We start from the raw sequence: 18,657 nt of genomic DNA, 5'->3' as shown, positions 1-18,657 counted from the left end.
CTTTTTTTTTTCTTTTGTCTCTTTATGGCTGCATCCTCAGCATATGGAAGTTCCCAGGCCAGGGGTTTAATCGGATCTACAGCTGCCAGCCTCTGCCACAGCCACAGCAACACCAGATCCAAGCTGCATGTTCAACCTACACCACAGCTCACGGCAATGCCAGATCCTTAATCCACTGAGTGGGGGAGTGGGGCCCGGGATCGAACCCATGTCCTCATGGATTCATTGGATTCATTACCACTGAGCCACGATGGGCACTCCTAAACATCTATTTCAAACATCCAAGTGATTCTGACACTGGGTTAAGTCTGGGGTCTTCCGGGCTAAAACATGCTCAAAGCTGAGTGGAGACCATGCATGCGGTCCAGGTGTGGCAATAACTTCCCGTCCTTCCTAGGCAACTTAGGGCAAGTCACTGTCTTTGGGGCTTGCATATCTCTCAAATAAGGATGCTGGACTAAAATAAGTGAATGCCTGCCTGTGCTTCAGGAGCTCTAGGGTTTCCTTGGAGGCTTCAGAAGTTTCTAAGCAGAAAGTGATAGAAATGGAGTAATTTGGACTCCAGGTTCGCTGCCTTGAGAGTTAATCATGCAGCTGCTAAAAAAATCTACTGGCAATGCTCTAACATTAAGCAAGATCAACTGGGAACATCTGCCTGGGATGCAGGAAACATACAGTCCTAGAAAGGGTCAAGGTGGCTTAAAGGGGCCAGGTTATTCCAGAAGTCACATTTTAAAGATGTGAATCCCTGAGAAAGTCAAGGATTTGGGCTGAGAGCTTGTGAGCAGTATCACTTCCTTTCTGGGAGCTGGGATTTCCTCATCCTTTCAAGGAAGGGGTAAAACTAGACTCTATTTAGAGGACTCGCCTGCTGCCATCCAGGGGTTAGCACGGTCTGCACTGACTCCACCTCCACCTGGAAGCAGAACCTGGCAGGATGCTGCCTCTGCCTAGAACGAGGGTGAGTCAGCTGGCCTCCTGGGGAAGCAAGGCACAGACCTGACCTCATTACCATTTGCTCTGGAATGAACTGTGTCTTCCCAAATTCATACGCTGAAGCCCTAGCATCAAGGTAACTGTACTTGGAGTTAATTAATGGGAAGTTAGGTCATAAGGGTAGGGGTCTAACCTGATGGGCTGGGTGGCAGTGGACGAAAAGACACCAGAGGGCTCTCTCTCCAGACGCGTGTGCACCCAGGAAGGCCACGTGAAGACACAGTGAGAAGGTGGCCGTCCGTGAGCCAAGGAGGGAGTCCTCAGCAGACCCCACCCACGCTGGCAGCCTGATCTCCAACTTCCAGCCTCCAGAGCTGTGAGAGATAAAGGTCTGTTATTTAAGCCCCCCAGTTTGGGGAATTTCATCACAGGCACCCGAGCGGAGACACCCGCACACCGGGAGCAGCCGGGTCCTCGGCCACGGTCAGCGGAGGCAGCCCGCAGCTGTGTGTGGGACACTCTGCATCATGGCAGCTACTTCATCACAAGAAAGTCAGCTGTTCTTATTCAGAGTGTGCATCTTGTCTCCCACACTCAAACGCAAGCCCCCTCAGAGCTGGGGGTTTGCCATCCTTTCTCTCATTTCTGCAAAACTCTCAGGAGGTCAGCCTGCCAGATGATTTACCAGATGAAGAAACAGAGCCTCTGAAGCTGGAGGTTTGTGCCAGTCCTACCACATGGAGAGAGGCCCCTTGGCAGGAGGAGAACCTCCAGTTTCCAGCTCTGGGGGTTTGCTATTGTGTTCTTTTCTTTTGGGACTTAAGCTCAGCAAAGACCTATTGGTGGGGTGGGGGTGCAGAGGAGAGGAATGGTTTCCTGGTGCCCAGCTGCCTCTTACCATCCAGGACAGAAGGAGCACAGGGCTCAGGGCCCAGGAGGTGGGCATCCTGGTGAAGCAGGACTTGCAGCATGAATGGAGTGGGTCCCCACGGTGGGCCGGAGAAGGGCCAGGCCCAGCAGAGCAGGTGCATCTCTATGTCTTTCCACGAGGTCCTGTAGAGCGAGGATGCTGTCTGCCAGGCTAGAGAGGCCTGTGGATTCTGGAGCACTAGGCATGAGCCAAGTTGATAAAACACAATATTAACAAGGTTACAATTTTTGGGTTTGTTCCTACACTAATAAACACCTTAAAATTACTTGTCTAGAGCATTTACATTTAACTAAGCACTTTCAAAAACAATGTCATGGATTCTTTACAACAACCTGGGGAGGTAGATCTCAACCCCAGTTTGTAGGCAGGGAAACAGCCTTGGCTGTGATTAATCAAATTTACATAGTTTTTGAGTGGCCACATCAAGACGTGAAGCCCCGTGTTCCAGTCCACGTCCAGCGTCCTATTTCATCCTAGGTTTGCTTCACACAGCCATCGGGCTTAGCTACAAGCTACTTCTCAACTCAGCCCATGCCTTGGCAGCCTCTGCTACTGGCTTCAGGGTATGACGTGAACTAGGCTTGATGTATAATGGTGCTTCCCAAATGGGGTTCCAAGGAAATGGAACTCCTAGCAAGATGTTAAAACAGCCTTTTTTCCAAAGTGTAGGGCGGTTCTACAGTCAAGTTTGGACAATGCTATGTACAGTCTTTCCTAGGAAATTATGTTGGCAATTACAGGCTCTGAAAAGCCCTGGAATAAGGGAGCTGTGTAAATTTAATTCAGCATCTGACAACACAACTAATTTTTCTAGCGGCATCTTCATCTAGAGAGAAACTGATGCAGAAAAAGAAATGCCAGCGGCTAAGAGAACAGTGGACATTTGCTCTATATGCCAGACATAAAGAATATTGCACTGATAGGAATTAAAAGCACAATCACTATCACATAAGCACATTCAAATCCTCTCTTAAAACTTGTCACTAAAAATACTTTAGCTAAGTCTCTTTAAAGCATTACCTCATGGCATTGTTCATGTGTGTGTTTGCACTTATAGGATTAGGAAACAATACATCAATTGCTTTTGTTTTTATTTTATCTCATATTTTCTGTACTTTCTGAGTTTATAAATAGGTATCACTTATAAATTAATTCAAAACAAATAATTTAAAATAACACGCCACCCAACAGTTAAAAATTTCGGAAGAAGAGCGGACAGTGGCGGACCCAAGGTACAGAGTTGGGGAAGGTCAAGGTGTGGTCCTCCAGGGTCAGAGAGGACACAGTAGCAGATTTTCAAAAGCCTGGATGAGAGAGTGATTGTGTAGGACGTTAATGCAGGTTTCAGAGACGCAGAGCTCTGGGTGGAGAAGCACGGAGGCCCCATCCCTGGCCTCTGTGAGTCCCCAAAGGAGGGCAGAGACCAGGGAGTCCAAGGGGACACAGAACAAGCTCAGGACTCAGGTCACAAAGCAAGACCTGGGAGCAGGGCAGCAGCGGGGTTTGAGTCTGTCCCACCTCCAGGGCAGCCGGGGAGAGGTGTGTGCGGGACCAGCCCGAAACAGCCAGAGGAGTGCAGAGTGGGCACAGGGGTCCAGGCTCAAGCCCTGCCCTGTGCCAGGCACTGTTCAAAGAGCTCTGTGACTGACTCGTTCATTCTCACAGCAAGCCTGGGAGGGAAGCTCTACATCCCCATGATACACATGGGGAAACTGAGGCAAAACCGGCTAAAGAGCCTGCCCGAGTTCGCAGAGCGAGTGGACGTCTCCCCTGAGAGCTGTGCAAGGGCATGCCCCCCTGCAAGGCAGCCCTCCTGGCCCTGCCAGGGAGGAGGAGCAGGCCACAGGGAGGGCCTGAGGGAGGAGGAGCCTGGCTGTGGACTCCGTGTGGGCCCAGAGGAGTCAGTGTGCCTGGGAGAGGGGTGTGGGTGAGGGCGGGGTGGGGAGAGGGGTCTAATCCAACCCCTCAGGTCACGAAGTCGGGGTGTGTGTGTGTTGGTCACGCCCAGGGCACACAGGCGGTTCCTAACTCAGCTGCAGCCCTCGGTCCCGCCCCTTAGTCAGGGCTCCCTCTGTTTCTCAAGGTTGGGGCAGACCAGTAATGAAGACAGAGAGTGGGGCGCCTGGGGAAGATCCACTGCTCTGAGGCAAGGAGCCTGGCTGAGCCCCTCTTGGGGTCAAAGGCCAGGTGCTGAGACAGAAAGTCCACTGCAGGCTGGAGCAACAGGGAAAACAAATGCTTAGCCACCGCCTCCCCCAGCCAACAAGGGGCCAGGCCCTGAGGTCTGACAAACAGAAAGGCAAAGAAATCCTCTGCTTGGGGTCACCCGGAGCGGCAGGTCAGGCAGTCAGATCACACCAGCAGTGACCCTGGGGGCCTCCCAGGAGGACTGGAGCCGAGCAGCATGGGTGCCCACGGCATGGGACCCTCCCTGGGCAGCAGCAGCTCAGAGCAGCACCGGGAGAAAGGGGGGCAGAGAAATGAGATGAGAAAGACATCAAGGTGGACCCCCTGCAGCAGGCGCATATGCACGTGAGCACACACACACACAAACACACACACACACACACACACACACACACACACACAGCCTCAGGGCAGCCCTGGAGGAGAAGCCCCCCCACCCCTGACCCCAGCACAGATGTGTGTGGGTGTCGAGCTGATGCCAAGAGGAGGAGGGGACAGGTGCAGCGCTCGCCTGGGACCTTCTCTTCCTCCACCTCCACTTTGCGCCAAAGGTCTCCTTCACTCCAACATTCTCTTCCCACACTTGCCTTCTTCCCCTGCGGGACTTCCCTGCTCTCTCCACCCCTCCCTTGCTGCCCACCCTTCCTCCCAGAACACTGTGGGCATCAACACCAGCCAGCAGCACAGAACGGGGCTAGTGCTGGTGCCCAGAGCCTTGGGCTGCTAAAGCAATGCTCGAAGGTCCCCTGGGCTCACAGCTTCACTCACTGGAGTGAATGCGGGTAAAACACCCAGAAGGGTGCCTGGACTTGGTGAGCACTGGGCCTTAGCTCCTCCAGGCAGCACTATGCCACGGGCAGGAACCCTGAGGACCACTTAACGTTCAGTAATTTTCAAAAGCCTCAGGTGTCCCCCAGGGTATCATGGGTCCCAATGTAATGAGCAGGAGAGGAGTGGGCAGCTGCAAAGAGAGATGCTGCCAGTTTCAATCCAAAGCTGGTCCCTTGGTCTGTTGGTCCTTTAGCTTCATGCAAGGCTTCAAACTTTCCATGTTCATCTTCCCCAAATGGCACTCCAGGTACCACTTCATTAATCCCCAGGTGCCCTGGGAGGTGAGGACGGGCAGCATGTGGGTTCGGCCTGACAGTACAAGGCTAGAAAAGGGGCTCTGAGTTGTTTTCGTTCTTTAAAAAAAAAAAAATCACATCTGTATGAGAATACACACCCCATATATAAAAGTTAACTTAACATGGACCATAGACCTAAATATAAAAGCTAAAACTATAAAACTCTTAGAAGAAAACATGGAAGTAAGTTTTCAGGACCTTGACATAGGCCATAGTACCTCAGATGTGACACCCAAACCACAAGCAACAAAAGGAAAAAACTGATTTAGAAATACATTGGACTTCATCAAAATTAAAAGTGTTTGTGCTGCAAAGGACACAGAGAGTCAGTGAAAAGACGACCCACGGGATGAGAGAGAATATGCACAAATCATGCATCTTTTAAGGGCCCTGTTTCCAAAATATGTAAAGAACTCTTCCAACAATAAGAAGGAACCCAGTTTTTAAATGGACAAAGAATCTGAACAGACATTTCTCTAAGGAAGATTAAAATAAGCATACAAAAAGATCCTATTGGTCACCAAGGAAATGCAAATCATAAATCATAGCTTCATACCTCTTCCCACTGGCTAGGATGGCTATGCTCAAAAAGACAGTAAGAAGTGATGAGGATATGGGGAAATTAGAACCCTGATGGACAGCTGGTGGGGATGTAAAACAGCGCACCCACTTTGGCAAACAGTGTGGCAGTTCCTCCCAATTTTGAGCGTAGGTACCCTATGACCCAACAATTCCACTCCTAAGTGTACACTCAAGAGGAATAAAAACAAAAGTCTGGAGTTCCCTTCATGGCTTGGCAGTTAACAAACTGGACTAGGATCCATGAGGATTCGGGTTCATTTCCTGACCTCACTCAGTGGGTTAAGGATCCGGCATTGCCGTTAGCTGTGGTGTAGGTCGCAGGCGAGGCTCAGATCCTGCGTTGCTATGGCTGTGGTGCAGGCTGGCAGCTGTGGCTCTGATTGGACCCCTAGCCTGGGACCTTCCATATACCTCGGGTGCAACCCTAAGAAGCAAAAAAAAAAAAAAAAAAAAAAAAAAGTCTGCACAAAAACCTACACACCAAAGTTCATAGCAGTATTAGTGTTAAAAACAACCCAAATCTTCATCAACAAAATGTGGTATATTCATACAATGCAGTACTGTTTGATAATAAAAAGGAACGAAGTTCTGACACAGGCTACAACATGGGTGAAACTTGAAGATGGTGTTGGATGAAGCCAAAAAACTCCGTGGTGCATGATTCCATTTACGTGAAATATCCAGAATAAGCAAATCTATAGACAGAAAGGAAACTAATGGTTGCCTGGGGCTAAGGATTGGCGGTTGGAGGAGGCAGACAGGGAGTAATTGCTAATGGCCATAGGGTTTCTTTCCGCTGTGATGAAAATGCTCAAAAATTAGATTGCGGTGATGGTTGCACGACCCTGTGAAGATACTAAGAGACCCTGAAATGTGCACTTGTGAGGGATGAGTTGTATGGTATGTGAATTCTATTTCACTAAAGCTGTATTTTTTTAAAAATTAATGAAATGGGGGTATCTCCATTTTGGAAATTGAATAGGCCCACAGAAATGTCAAAAAAGTCTTGCTTCGGAGTGGACTCCCTCAGTTGGGCAATAATGATGGTCTCGTTGATAGCAGAACTAGATACTCTTCACCCAAACATCCGAATATTTAGCTGCTGCCAGACCCTAAGGACATCAGTGAAATAAAGTAATAAAGAAATGGGTTTGAATGCAGGTGGTTGGCTAGATGACTCCTGGGCCATGATAAAGGCATAATGGATTGAAAAAGCTCCTAGCTGCGTGGGAGCCTTTGGACCAAGAAGAGAGCCAGGCCATGTGGCCTCTGGCCTCACTGCCAGGAGCATGGGGTGTTTTGATGCCTCTGAGCCCCCAGCTCAGGCCTGGGGAAAGCATCCCAGCTCCAGAGAAAGCATCCTGGCTCCCTGGGTATCCTCTGTTGTCACCCACCGCTGACTCTGTAATCTCCCAACCAGCGTCTAAGAAGTAGCCTGAGATTTTCTTCTTCTAGACACATGCTGGCTCCATCTTAGCAAAGACCTATAGCTCCTGGCACTGGGGGCTGCTCCCCTTGGAGTTCACGGCAGCTCTGCTCTCTCCTGCCATGATGGGGAGCATCTTACACTTCCAGGCCTGTTAACGAGCCAGGAGAAGCAGGGGAAACAGTGTGCAATGAAATTCACAGATGCTGCTCATTTGGGAGGTGCAGGAAACACCAGCTCTGGGAGAGAAAGCAAACAATCTGCAGAGGGAGGGGTTAGAAAGCCAGCAAGCGAGCACCCAGCGAGGAGTGCTGGCAAACAATGCCTGTTAACCAACACCCAGCAGAGGAAAGAAGCCATGTCCTTGAGGCCGAGGAGGCACACGTGCTGACGTGGGCTCCTGCTGATAATCTATAGCAAATGAGATGGGCTTGTGCCAGTGCGAAAGGCTGTGCAGTGTGGAGCCATTGGCTCGGCCAGTCAAAGCGGAGCACGCCAACACTTCTAGCAAAGACTCCTACCACGACCAGAGAGAGAAGAGATCTTTTTCAAAGATATTTCTATGTCTGCTGGCATTCTCCTGGGTGAGACCATAAAGATGTGCCAGGACCGACGCGAGGCTCTATAATGTTGCCAACCGCACCTTTACAGGTGATGATCTGGTTCAGCCGAGCGGGACGGAGACCACGCAGATGACCACCATCCTGTGTGATGAAGAAAAGCTGGCCTCGGCTGTGAGGGGGCCGTGCAGTCAAGGACACTCACAGGAGGAGGCAGAAGCAGAAGCAGAAAGGCAGATTCCTGGCAGGTATAGTTGGGAGGTTGGAAGCATCAAGGGTACGTGCTGGTGAGCTGGGGCGGGGTGAGAAAGGCCAGGTGCCTCAGACTGAATTGTGCCCCCCCCATTCATATGCTGAAGTCCTAACCCCCATTGTGACAATAATTGGAGACGGGGCCTTTGGAAGGGGAGGGCATGAGGGTGGGGCCCTTATCGGGAGATTAGTGGCTTTTTGGAAGGCGACATAGCTGTGAGGACACAGCAAGAAATCAGCTGTCCTCAAGCCAGGAAGTTTTCTCACTAGAAACTGAATCAACACCTTGGTCTTGGACATCCCAGTCTCCAGAACCGTGAGAAATAAATATCTGTGTTCAAGCCAAACAGTCTATGATATTTTGTTACAGAAGCCAGGCCAACTAAGACACCAGGTGTCTATAAGCAGGCAAATGGCATCGTTCATTTTATGACAAGAGATTCAGGGAACAGTAATGTGCAATAATTGCTGAAAAACTCTGTATCTCTCATGCACTCAACAAATAATTAAGAGCCACTCACTACCCTCTAGATACTGACGACACAGCATGGAGCTGAAAACAGAGCCTTACTCTCACAGGGTTTATATGCCCTGTGGCTAGCAGTCCAATAAAGGCACTTCTGAGTGCCCTTGAGCTAATGTCCTTCCAATACAGTGTCTTTCTCAGACGTAAACTGATATAAAGCTGGACTTGCAAATACATCAACAACATGCCACTCAGATGAAAGCTTATAAGGCACCGAACACTGTATGAAGCCCTCAGGTTTTGGAAACTTACTACAGAGCCCACTGAAAATGATGTTCTTATCCCCGTTTCACAGACGATAAAACAGACGTGAAGAGGTTTAAGTAACTTTCTAGCACTGACCCAGCTTTCAGGTTAACAGAGCCAGGGGTCAAGATAAGGTATGTCTGACTCTAAAACTGTGAATGACTCTGTATTCATCATATGTTGTGTTGCGATGTATGAAACACTCAGTATCCTGCATTCAAATAAACACCTTCCACTAGTCAGGAACCATTACGCTGCAGGACAGAAGACTCCTTCAATCCCTTGGTTCCCAAACTTTACAATCTCTGGGGAGCTGGCCACCCTAGAACTTACTCACAGAGAGTCTAATCTATAGGTCTCAGATGAGGCCAGGGAATCTATCATTTAAGCACCCCGGACCATCTTTTTTAGATGCATGCAAATCACTTTTACTATTATTCTAGAGAGGAACTGTTTTTGCCGGTACTGTTACTTTTTAACAGATGAATGGGAGTGATTCCAATTCTTATAAATTCAAAAAGCAAAAACGACCTAATTGGATTTCTTTTTAAAACATCTTTATTGAGATATAATTCACATACCATAAAATTCACTCATTGAAAGTGCACAATTCAGTGGTTTTTAGTCTATTCAGAGTTGAGCAACTATTATCATAATCTAATCTTCCGACATCTTCACACCTTCTAGCAGTCACTCCTCATCTTCCCTAACACCCGGCTTCTGACAACCACCACTTCATTTTCTGTCTTTCGGAATTTGCCTGTTCTGGACACTCCATATAAACAGAATCACACAATACGTCTCTTTGTGTGTGACCGACTTCTTTCACTCTGAATAATATTTTCCAGGCTCATCCAAATGGTAGCAAGCATCAGAATTTCACTCCTGTTATTAAATAATAATCCATTATACGGATATGCCACATTTTTTTGTTGTTTGTTCATTCATCAGTTGATGGGCATTTGGGTTGTTTCTCCTCTTTGGCTATTATGAACATGCTCTGAACATTCATGTCCAAGTGTTTGTGGGGTGGGAGGAGTGTACGTTTTATTTTTCTTAGGTATATTCTTAGGGAAGGAGTTGCTGGGCCATAAAGCAAATCTAGTTTACCCATTTGAGGAACCACCAGACTCTTCCAAAGCAAGTGCACATTTCACTCCTACCAGCAGGATGTGAGCGGTCTAACTACTCCACAACCTCACCAATACTTGTTAATGGCATTCTTTTTGATCACAGCCTTCCCAGTGGGTGTGAAGTGGTGTCTCACTGCAGTTTTGATTGGCATTTCTGAAATGATTAGCTTTGTTGAGTGTCTTTTCATTTGTTTATTGGCCACGTATATATCTTCTTAGGAGAAAGGTCTTTCCAGAGTCTTTGCCTACTTCCCCTGTGATTTTTGATGGATCTGAATGGGGATTTAACACTGTTCTATTCGACAGCTAGAGCCTAAAAGTCTAACCCTGACCCAGCATTTGATGAGGAGGAGACTCAGGGGATGGACTATAAGTATCTCATTAAAAACCCAACCCCTGCTCAGAAGAAAGCGAGCCTGGAATTAATGCCCTAACAATGGAAGCGGAAGAGAAGACTGCATCTTTGGCAAACACGGATGGATCAGTTAGGAGCTTCTCAGCCTCAAGTAACAGCAAACCCAATTTAACCACATGTATGAAAAACAGAGGTACACCAGCTCGTGTAACAAAAAGTCCAAGGACAGAAGTTCAGCTGATACTTGGGCTCTGCTGGTCTTTTGCTTCTGCTACACCCAAACCATGTCTTGGCTTCCGTCCTCAGGCCTGTCACTCCACCACACGAGGTGGGCACCAAAGTGCCAGGCTTTGTTCACTCACAGAGCAACACCAAAGGCCATTGGGGATCACAGGACCAGCCTCAGGCGTGTTGCTATTTAACTTTCCCAGCAGCACCAAGGAAAATCCCTCACATCTCATTGGTCAGAATGATATCACACGTCCATTCCTAAACCAATCACCAGCAAGGAAAGTGGAGTAATACTAGACTGCCTTAGGTTAATCAAGCTTCACCCCTGTGGAGCTGCGGTGGTCATGGCTCAGTGGAAACAAATCTGACTAGGATCCATGAGGATGAGGGTTAAGGATCAGTGGGTTAAGGATCCGGTTGCCGTGAGTTGTGGTGTAGGTTGCAGATGTGGCTTGGATCTGGCCTTGCTGTGGTGTAGGTCGGCAGCTGTAGCTCCTATCCGACCCCCAGCCTGGGAACCTCCATGTGCTGTGGGTGCGGCCCTAAAAAAACAAACAAACAAACAAAAATTCATCTGTGTGAGTGGGTAGGGGATGCTATTTCCCCTGAGAGGCAGACACTTGAGCAAACTCAAGGTTCTATCAGTAGAGAAGAGTATTAACACTCAGGTAGGCCACAGCAAATATCCTTTACTACACTCCAGGGTGAGAGATTATGGGTAAAAAGCACTGGGAGTGACCTTGACCCTCCTACATCACCTTCCACAGATTTGTAGAGATTTTCCTGGAGACTATTAAGACCACCTGTAACCTTTTTAGTGCCTAGTAAGCCTCACTCTAAGAACACTATTTATGTGGCTCCAAGCTATCTATAAAACAGGATTGGCCCCAGTTCTCCAGCTCTAAACGACAGTCCGGTCCAAATGGATGGTACTCGTGAGCAGGCAGGCAGGGAGCAGGGTGGATGAAGAAGGAGTCCAGGGACCCCTAGACTTCAGGTCCCAGTCACAGGAACATTAGCTGGGGTGGGTGGGTGGGTGGGGGACAAAAGCCAGGAAGAGGAGCCAGTTTGGGAGAGGTGAGGGGTTGGTGGGGGAATTGTAACTAATTAGCTATTTTGGACAACTCAAGACTCTGGTCAAAATCATCCAGGAAAACAGGTGTAAATTTCTCAAACTCTGATTTCTTTTTCTTTTCTTTTATTATTATTATTATTTTTGCTGTTGTTTATTTTTAATCTTCCAGCACCAGGATAAGGACACACTGGGAAGGCAGGTGGCAGAGGCGGAGCTGGTGATATATCCTGGAGCTCCATGCAGCTGCTTTGTACACGACTGCACCCATGAGCTGCTCCAGTGTCAAAGCCAGTGACAAACTGCCATTGAACAGGACCTGAAAGTTCCAGAGCAGCAGCTCCTCTCCTTCCCAAGTCTTTCTGCCCCAGAAGACCTTGGGAAGCCAGCAGCAACATGGGCCTAGGAGTTGTATTTAGAATGGCGGGCTCTGCACTTGGCACCCTTCTGGCCCACCTGGGGCCTGCAGAATGGCTGCACCTGGGACCCCTTCCCGAGGCAGAAGCAGCAGGTATGCACCCAGCCTGGCTGCGTCTCCATCTCCTCTTCCTGGGTGGCAGGCCAAGGAAGGGAACGCCATGCAGTTAGGCAGATGTCTAGGAGCTCAGAGAAAGTAGAAAAGGAAGTAGGGAATTTGTCTGACAAACCCCAGACAGCAAAACTAGCATCAGCCACAAGCAGGAGGCTTTCCGGTTCTTCTTCCTCTGCCTGAACGCTCAGAAACTTCGCCCAGCCAAGGAAACCTTGCACTACCACACCAGTGCAGGAGAGGAAGCGATGAAAAGAATGGGGCTATTCATTATTCACTGAACACTGAGCAAAGGCTTATACTGTACACCTGCAGTGGAAGAGATGCCCTGTGGGACTTGGCGATGGCCCCAAAGATGCAGCAGCAAGATGATGTGAATGCAGAGAGGACACTTGGCAGTTAAGAGCCAGACGGCCGAGGAGGATCGGACCTGGCTGCCATTTACCAGCTGTACGACCCTTGGCATGTTACTGAACCTTTCCAAGCCTCAGTTTCCTTATTTGTAAAATGGGGATGATAAAAGTGCCTAATTTATAGGATTTTTGCAATCAGAGATAGTGTATGTGTACATATAACACTCAATACAGTGCATGGCTCAGAATACACCTCAACAAACACCAGTTACTAGTAGGTATTATCAAGCGACCAGAAATGACTCTGCCCAGGGGATAAGCTTGCACCTATTTAAATTTATATCAAACCCTCTTATCTATTTATTCATTTATCTTTGCCTTTTTTGGGGCGGCCGCACTTGTGTCACATGGAGGGTCCCAGGCTAGGGGTTGAATTGGAGCTGCAGCTGCTGGCCTACACCACAGCCACGGCAATGCGGGATCCGAGCCGCATCTGGGACTTACAACACAGCTCACGGCAATGCCAGATCCTTAATCCATTGGGCAAGGCCAGGGATCGAACCTGCAACCTCATGGTTCCTAGTCTGATTCATTTCTGCTGCACCACAACAGGAGCTCCTCGAATCTTTTTATTATAAAGTATAAGATGGCGAAGTACCCAAAAATGTAGAGCTCAGTGAGTTAAATTAAGTAGATCTCATCCATAACCCCTGTGACCCCCTGAAACATGATTGCTATCCATTTATGACAACTTGTCTTTACTTTTCCATATAGTTTTACCACATGCTCATCCATCCATAAACACTATCATTTATTTAGCCACATTAAGAATTTTATAGGAATGAAATTCGACATGTGTTTTTGTAGTCAGTCCTTGATTTCTTTTGTTCAAAGTTTATTAGAATCATCAATTTTTACATGGATCCATAACTCATCGCATTACTGTATAATATTCCATATGCCTCAATGTGTTTATTGTTTTCTTTATGATGCACTTTTGTTTGTTCCTACTTTGTAGCTATCATGAATGCTACTGAACATTCTCTACGTATGTACACAGGAATGGCAGTGCTCAGTCATCAGATATGGATCAGTGCTACAGACAGAAGAAGGTTTGTGTGCTTCCCGGCCCACCCCAAATTCATATGTTGAAACCTAATCCCCCATGGAGTTCCCATCATGGTTCAGTAGAATCGAATCTGACTAGCATCCATGAGGACGCAGGTTTGATCCCTGGCCTCGCTCAGTGGGTTAAAGATCCAGTGTTGCCCTGAATTGTGGTGCAGGTCACAGATGCAGCATGGATCTGGCATTGCTGTGGCTGGGGCACAGGCCGGCAGCTACAGCTCCGACATGACCCTTAACCTGGGAACCTCCATATGCCGCAAGTGCAGCCCTAAAAAGACAAAAAGAAAAAGAAAAAGAAAAAAGAAAGCTAATCCCCAATGTGATGGTATTTGGAGGTGAGCCTCTGGGAGATGACTAGGTCATGAGGGTAGATCCGTCATAAATGGAATTAGTGCCCTTATAAAAGAGACCCTAGAGAGCTCCCTCACCCCTGTCATGAGAGGGTATAGGGAGAAGACGGCTATCTCCAAAATGGAAGCAGGCACACATCCGACACCAAATCTGCCAGCACTTTGATCTTGCACGTCCCAGCCTCCAGAACTGTGAGAAATACACTTCTGTCGTTTTTAAGCCACTCAGTCACCTACAGTAATTGTATTATACCAAAGAAAATATGTTATGGCCTTGATAGATAATGCCAGATCATCTCCCAAAGTGGGTGTAGGAATCTGCCCTCTTCCCAGCAACAGATTAGAAGCTAGTTGCTTCACGTCCTTGTCAACACTCAGTATTTTCCATCTTTTTAATTTTTGCCATTCTAGCGGATAAATGGTGGCATCTCACTGTGAATTTAATTTGCATTTCCCTAATCAGTAATGTTGTTGAGTACACTTCGTATGTTTATTGGCCATTTACTTTCTGTGAAGTGCTTATTTCAGTCTCTCGCCCATTCTTCTGTTCAGTTGCCTTTTGCTTACTGATGTGCAGTTCTTTAGAGCCCGGATGTGAGCCCTCTGTCAGCTTATACTTCACAAATATCTCTTAAGACTTGCCTTTTTGCTCTCTTCATGGTGTCTTGATGAACAGAAATTTTTAATTAAGTAACCCAATTGAGCAACATTTCCCCTGTGGTTACTGTTTCTGTATCCTGTTTAAGAAATATTTTCTTCTGCTGAGGTCAAGAAGCCATTCTTCTACAGTGTATTCTAGAAGCACCAGTGTTTTACTCACTCCTATAAATGACATTCCAATTAAAATGGACTTCTGAGTAAGGACTGAGGTAGGGTCCAGCTGTCCCAGCACTACACATGTATTTTTAAAAACTGAGATATATGACATTATAGTTTCAGGTGTACAATATGGTTCAATATTTATATATATTGTGAAATGATCACAATAAGTCTAGTTAATATCCCTCACCATGTGACACAGTGACAAAATCTTTTTCTTGTGATGAGAACTTTTAGGATCTACACTCTCAGAAACTTTCAAAAATTGAACACAGCACTATTAACTCTAGTCGCCAAGCAGCACATCGTATCCCTTATCGCTTACTTATTTTACTGCTTGTTTATTTTATGTTTACTTATTTTACAGCTGGGACTTATTTTATAACTGGGAGTCTGCACCTTTCGACTCTCTTTACCCATTTCACCCACTCCCCCACTCCCTGCCTCTGGTAACCACCAACCTGTTCTCTGAATCCATGAATTCATTTTTTTTGTTGTTGTTAAGAGTCGATGTATGGTATCTGAGATCATACGGTTGTCTTTCTGTGACTTACTTCAATTAGCTTAATGCCCTTAAGGTGCATCCATGTCTCCCAAAATAGTATCTGGGGCAGAGGTAAGCTCTGTTGATGAATTAATGTATGAATGACTCAGGCAAGGCCGCTGTGACTTGGGATCATGGCTGAAAACCACCTCTCCCAGGTAGGAGAATATGTGGGCATGGTGAGCTAAGTGGTTGATCATAAGGTGATGAATAAGCCGCTCCTACACTGAGGAAGAAGTTGAAAGTGGTCGTAAAAACTCAGGGCTGTAACTTCTCATGTTCCTGAGACAGCAGCATCCTAGCAGTGATTCACAATACCTATTCTGCTTCTATACAGTAACATCTAACATCCCTGATAAATTCATCGCCAATGGAGGAAAAGCACCTTCTGCCTTAGTTACTGAGACTTCCAAGTTCTGTGTTAAGCACCCGAGGGTAAGGAGTGTGGGCTCTTTTATTTTGGGTTCACATTTAAAATGTGGCTGCTGCAAAGGCATTTTAAGAACACTGAGGTAACTCAAAATAAACTCCCACAGCAGGTTAGCCGACATCCTGCTCACTCTCTGTTAAAGAAGAGTCCCCAGCTTCTGCTCTGCAGCGGGCCTTCTAAGCTCAAGATAAAATGACATTGTCACTTCAACTCTGTTGAGTAGTATTTTCAATGACTGTGGTCATGCTTCTGAGCCCAGGGTGCACATTACCTTAGGGAGATGCGAAGCAAAGCTAAAATTTGTAGGCTGGCGTTGCGTTTCTGGTTTGATGCTGACTGAGAAACATGGCCTGTGGCTAGGAAATGAAGAAAATGGTTTTACCCTTGTCTCTTGAACTGCACAGGCAGCAGATAATAGGTAATTGGCCCCAGTCATCTGGCCCTCAACCCCGATTGTATATATTTTCTGGGGAGAGGGAGAAAGGGAGCAAGCACGGGCTTTCAACTTATGCTGTGGGCACTGACGAGGGCCCAGCAGCAGCCTGGCCAGTGGGCAGACCCAACAGAGAAGGGCACTGCAGGTGGCCCTCTACATATGGGCACTGGGGGTCCAGTCCAGGCAGGCCACTCCCTGTGCCAGGGATGAAGTGGAGAAAGGAAAGGCACAGCTAGAGCTGAGCGGTCCCTGCAACTTGGCCACTGACCTCTGGCCAAGCCATTGAAAAGCCATATGGAAATGTAATTGACTTGGAAGAGTTCTGTTCAAAGCAGACTGCCCTCTCAGCGAAGAGACAGGGGCCACAGCCCAGTAAGGATCCTTGCAGGAGAGGCAGAGGGACCCTAGGTAGGGGGACAGAGAGGTGAGGGAGGCCAAGCCTTCCAGCCTGGGAAAATCTTTGAAGTGTGTGGAAGCCTCACCTACTCAAACTCACTTCAAGAGGTTTCGAAGCAAACTGTTAAATTGAAACACAACTGTTTTCCATTTAGAGTTGACTTGGTTTGAGCGCATTTCAGGGACTGAACTTGAGAGTTTCAATTTTTAGTGTCCAACTTCCTTAACTGAAGGTCATAAATACGGTGACCACACTGCCTGAATCCAAATCGGGCTTAACAGTGGCCTGTCCCCTAACACGGGGACAGGCATGTTATCATGGTCTGGAGAAGGCTGGGCATCTCTCTGGAAGGTTCTAGACAACCGGGAGGAAAAATGGAAGACACTTTGGATTTGGATGATGACTTTTGCTTTCTCCCCTAAAAATCCAACTCTTTTTACAGGGGTTCTGCCAATAATACTGAGGCTGGAGGCACAAATAAAGATGACAAAAGATGAAAAGTAAAATTTCATCATCTTCATTCAAACATCAGCCTGGAGACAGGAGAATTAATTTGGCAATTGGTCATTTTTCTCCCAATGATTTTAGGTTTTGGAAGGTAATGGAATTGAAAGTTCCTGAAGCTATCAGATACTGGGCCGAAATTCTTAGTGTCAAGCGCGGTGATCTCAATCTGGAAATGGGAGAACTAGTTCACTTCTTCCTTGGTGCTTTTCAAAGCATCCATCATTCACCAAGCAACGCACTGCAAGGCACATCAGACAGGACTCAATCTCCTCGGGATACAAGGGCAGCCTTAGAGTTTCCTATTTCACTCAACCTGAAAAATCCCTGGGTCATGCGCAGGCTGGAGATGACAGTCAAATGCATATAGCTCTAGCTCATCTAAACTGCAGTAACTAAAAATGACTTTTCACATTTCAGTGGCTTTGGAGTGACAGAGGCTACAGAATGAAAAAGACTTTATGGGAATCATGTCCAGCCCCTTTCCACACAGCCTGGATCTCCGAGAACCAGTGTTCCATCTCATGGAGACCAAGTATGTCCTTGTCCCCTCCCTTGAATTCCCTGTGCATGGTTTCAGTCACTGGTGGCACCTCCGACACCAAGCAGGGTAGTAGGGAAGGAAAGAGTGAAAACGGAAACATTCTGCCTTCTTTTTTTCTTTTTTCTGGCTGCACGTGTGGTATACAGAAGTTCCCGGGCCAGGGTCGAATCAGAGCTGCAGCTGTGACCTATGCCACGTACTTGTGGCAATGCTGGATCTGTAACCATTAGCGAGGACAGGGATTGAATCTGAATCCTCACAGAGCTGCCAGGTCCTTAACCTGCTGAGTCACAATAGAAACTCCACATTCTGCAATTTTTTAAGCGCTCAGAAAGACAAAAGGCAAAAACAAATGTCCAGCACAAATTTAAACAGACACTGTGGACTTGAATTAACCAGCGTCCGTGTTGCTCAGACCAAGGCAGGCATCAGAGCACCACCGTCATGGTCCCCTGCTCTCAGGGTGTATGGACTGTGGGTTTCGTTGGCATGAACTGGCTACCAGTCCAAGGGAGCCCTTTCGGAACGTCAGACACAGCCCGCCCACTCAGCAGATCCCCTGGGAAAAGTGACAGGAAACTATTTCTCTAATGAATGAGTTCTCTAACGGATATCATAAGCCAGAGGAAAAAAGATAAAGACCATGGAGAACTAAATGAAAACTTAGGTTTTTTGCTTTTTATTTTCAGAGAATTAAAAAAGTTCCGGGAGTTACCGTTGTGGCTCAGTGGTTAACGAATCCGACTAGGAACCATGAGGTTCCGGGTTCAATCCCTAGCCTTGATCAGTGGGTTAAGGATCTGGCATAGCTGAGGGCTGTGATACAGGTCCCAGACATGGCTCGGATCCTGTATTGCTGTGGCTGTGGTGTAGGCCAGCAGCTGTAGCTCCGATTAGACCCCTAGCCTGGGAACCTCCATATGCCGCGGGTGTGGCCCTAAGAAGACCAAAAAAAAAAAAAAAAAGTTCCATTTACCAGGTCAATAAATTAAGAACTACAAATATAAACAAATACTAAAAGCGAGCTGCTATGTGGCTCGGATCACTGCTCTGGCGCAG

At 47.3% G+C, this 18,657-nt stretch overlaps 2 protein-coding genes across 3 annotated transcripts in view; both read right to left on the bottom strand.

The window, feature by feature from the left end:
• Positions 1-2,044, bottom strand: part of PLXNA4 (plexin A4) — a 628,886-nt gene extending 626,842 nt beyond the window's left edge. The window contains exons 1-2 of one of the 2 annotated variants that reach the window (XM_085005420.1): positions 1,835-2,044; positions 1,130-1,310 (exon numbers count right to left, since the gene is read on the bottom strand). The gene's annotated coding sequence lies outside the window, so the exon portion shown is untranslated. The remainder of the gene's footprint in view (positions 1-1,129; positions 1,311-1,834) is intronic. The other variant, XM_085005418.1, reaches the window with a different exon arrangement.
• The window catches only part of CHCHD3 (coiled-coil-helix-coiled-coil-helix domain containing 3), a 296,981-nt gene continuing 280,065 nt past the window's right edge, over positions 1,742-18,657 (bottom strand). The window contains exon 7 of the transcript XR_014833217.1: positions 1,742-2,044. The gene's annotated coding sequence lies outside the window, so the exon portion shown is untranslated. The remainder of the gene's footprint in view (positions 2,045-18,657) is intronic.

This window comes from Sus scrofa, chromosome 18, assembly GCF_054392235.1.
Source record: "Sus scrofa isolate SSC_HxYL_T2T_F1_AM1 chromosome 18, Sscrofa_HxYL_maternal_Yorkshire_Landrace_v2.0, whole genome shotgun sequence".
Lineage (NCBI taxonomy): Eukaryota > Metazoa > Chordata > Mammalia > Artiodactyla > Suidae > Sus > Sus scrofa.
The sequence above is the reverse complement of the archived record's forward strand: the minus strand, read 5'-3'. Positions and strand labels throughout refer to the sequence as shown.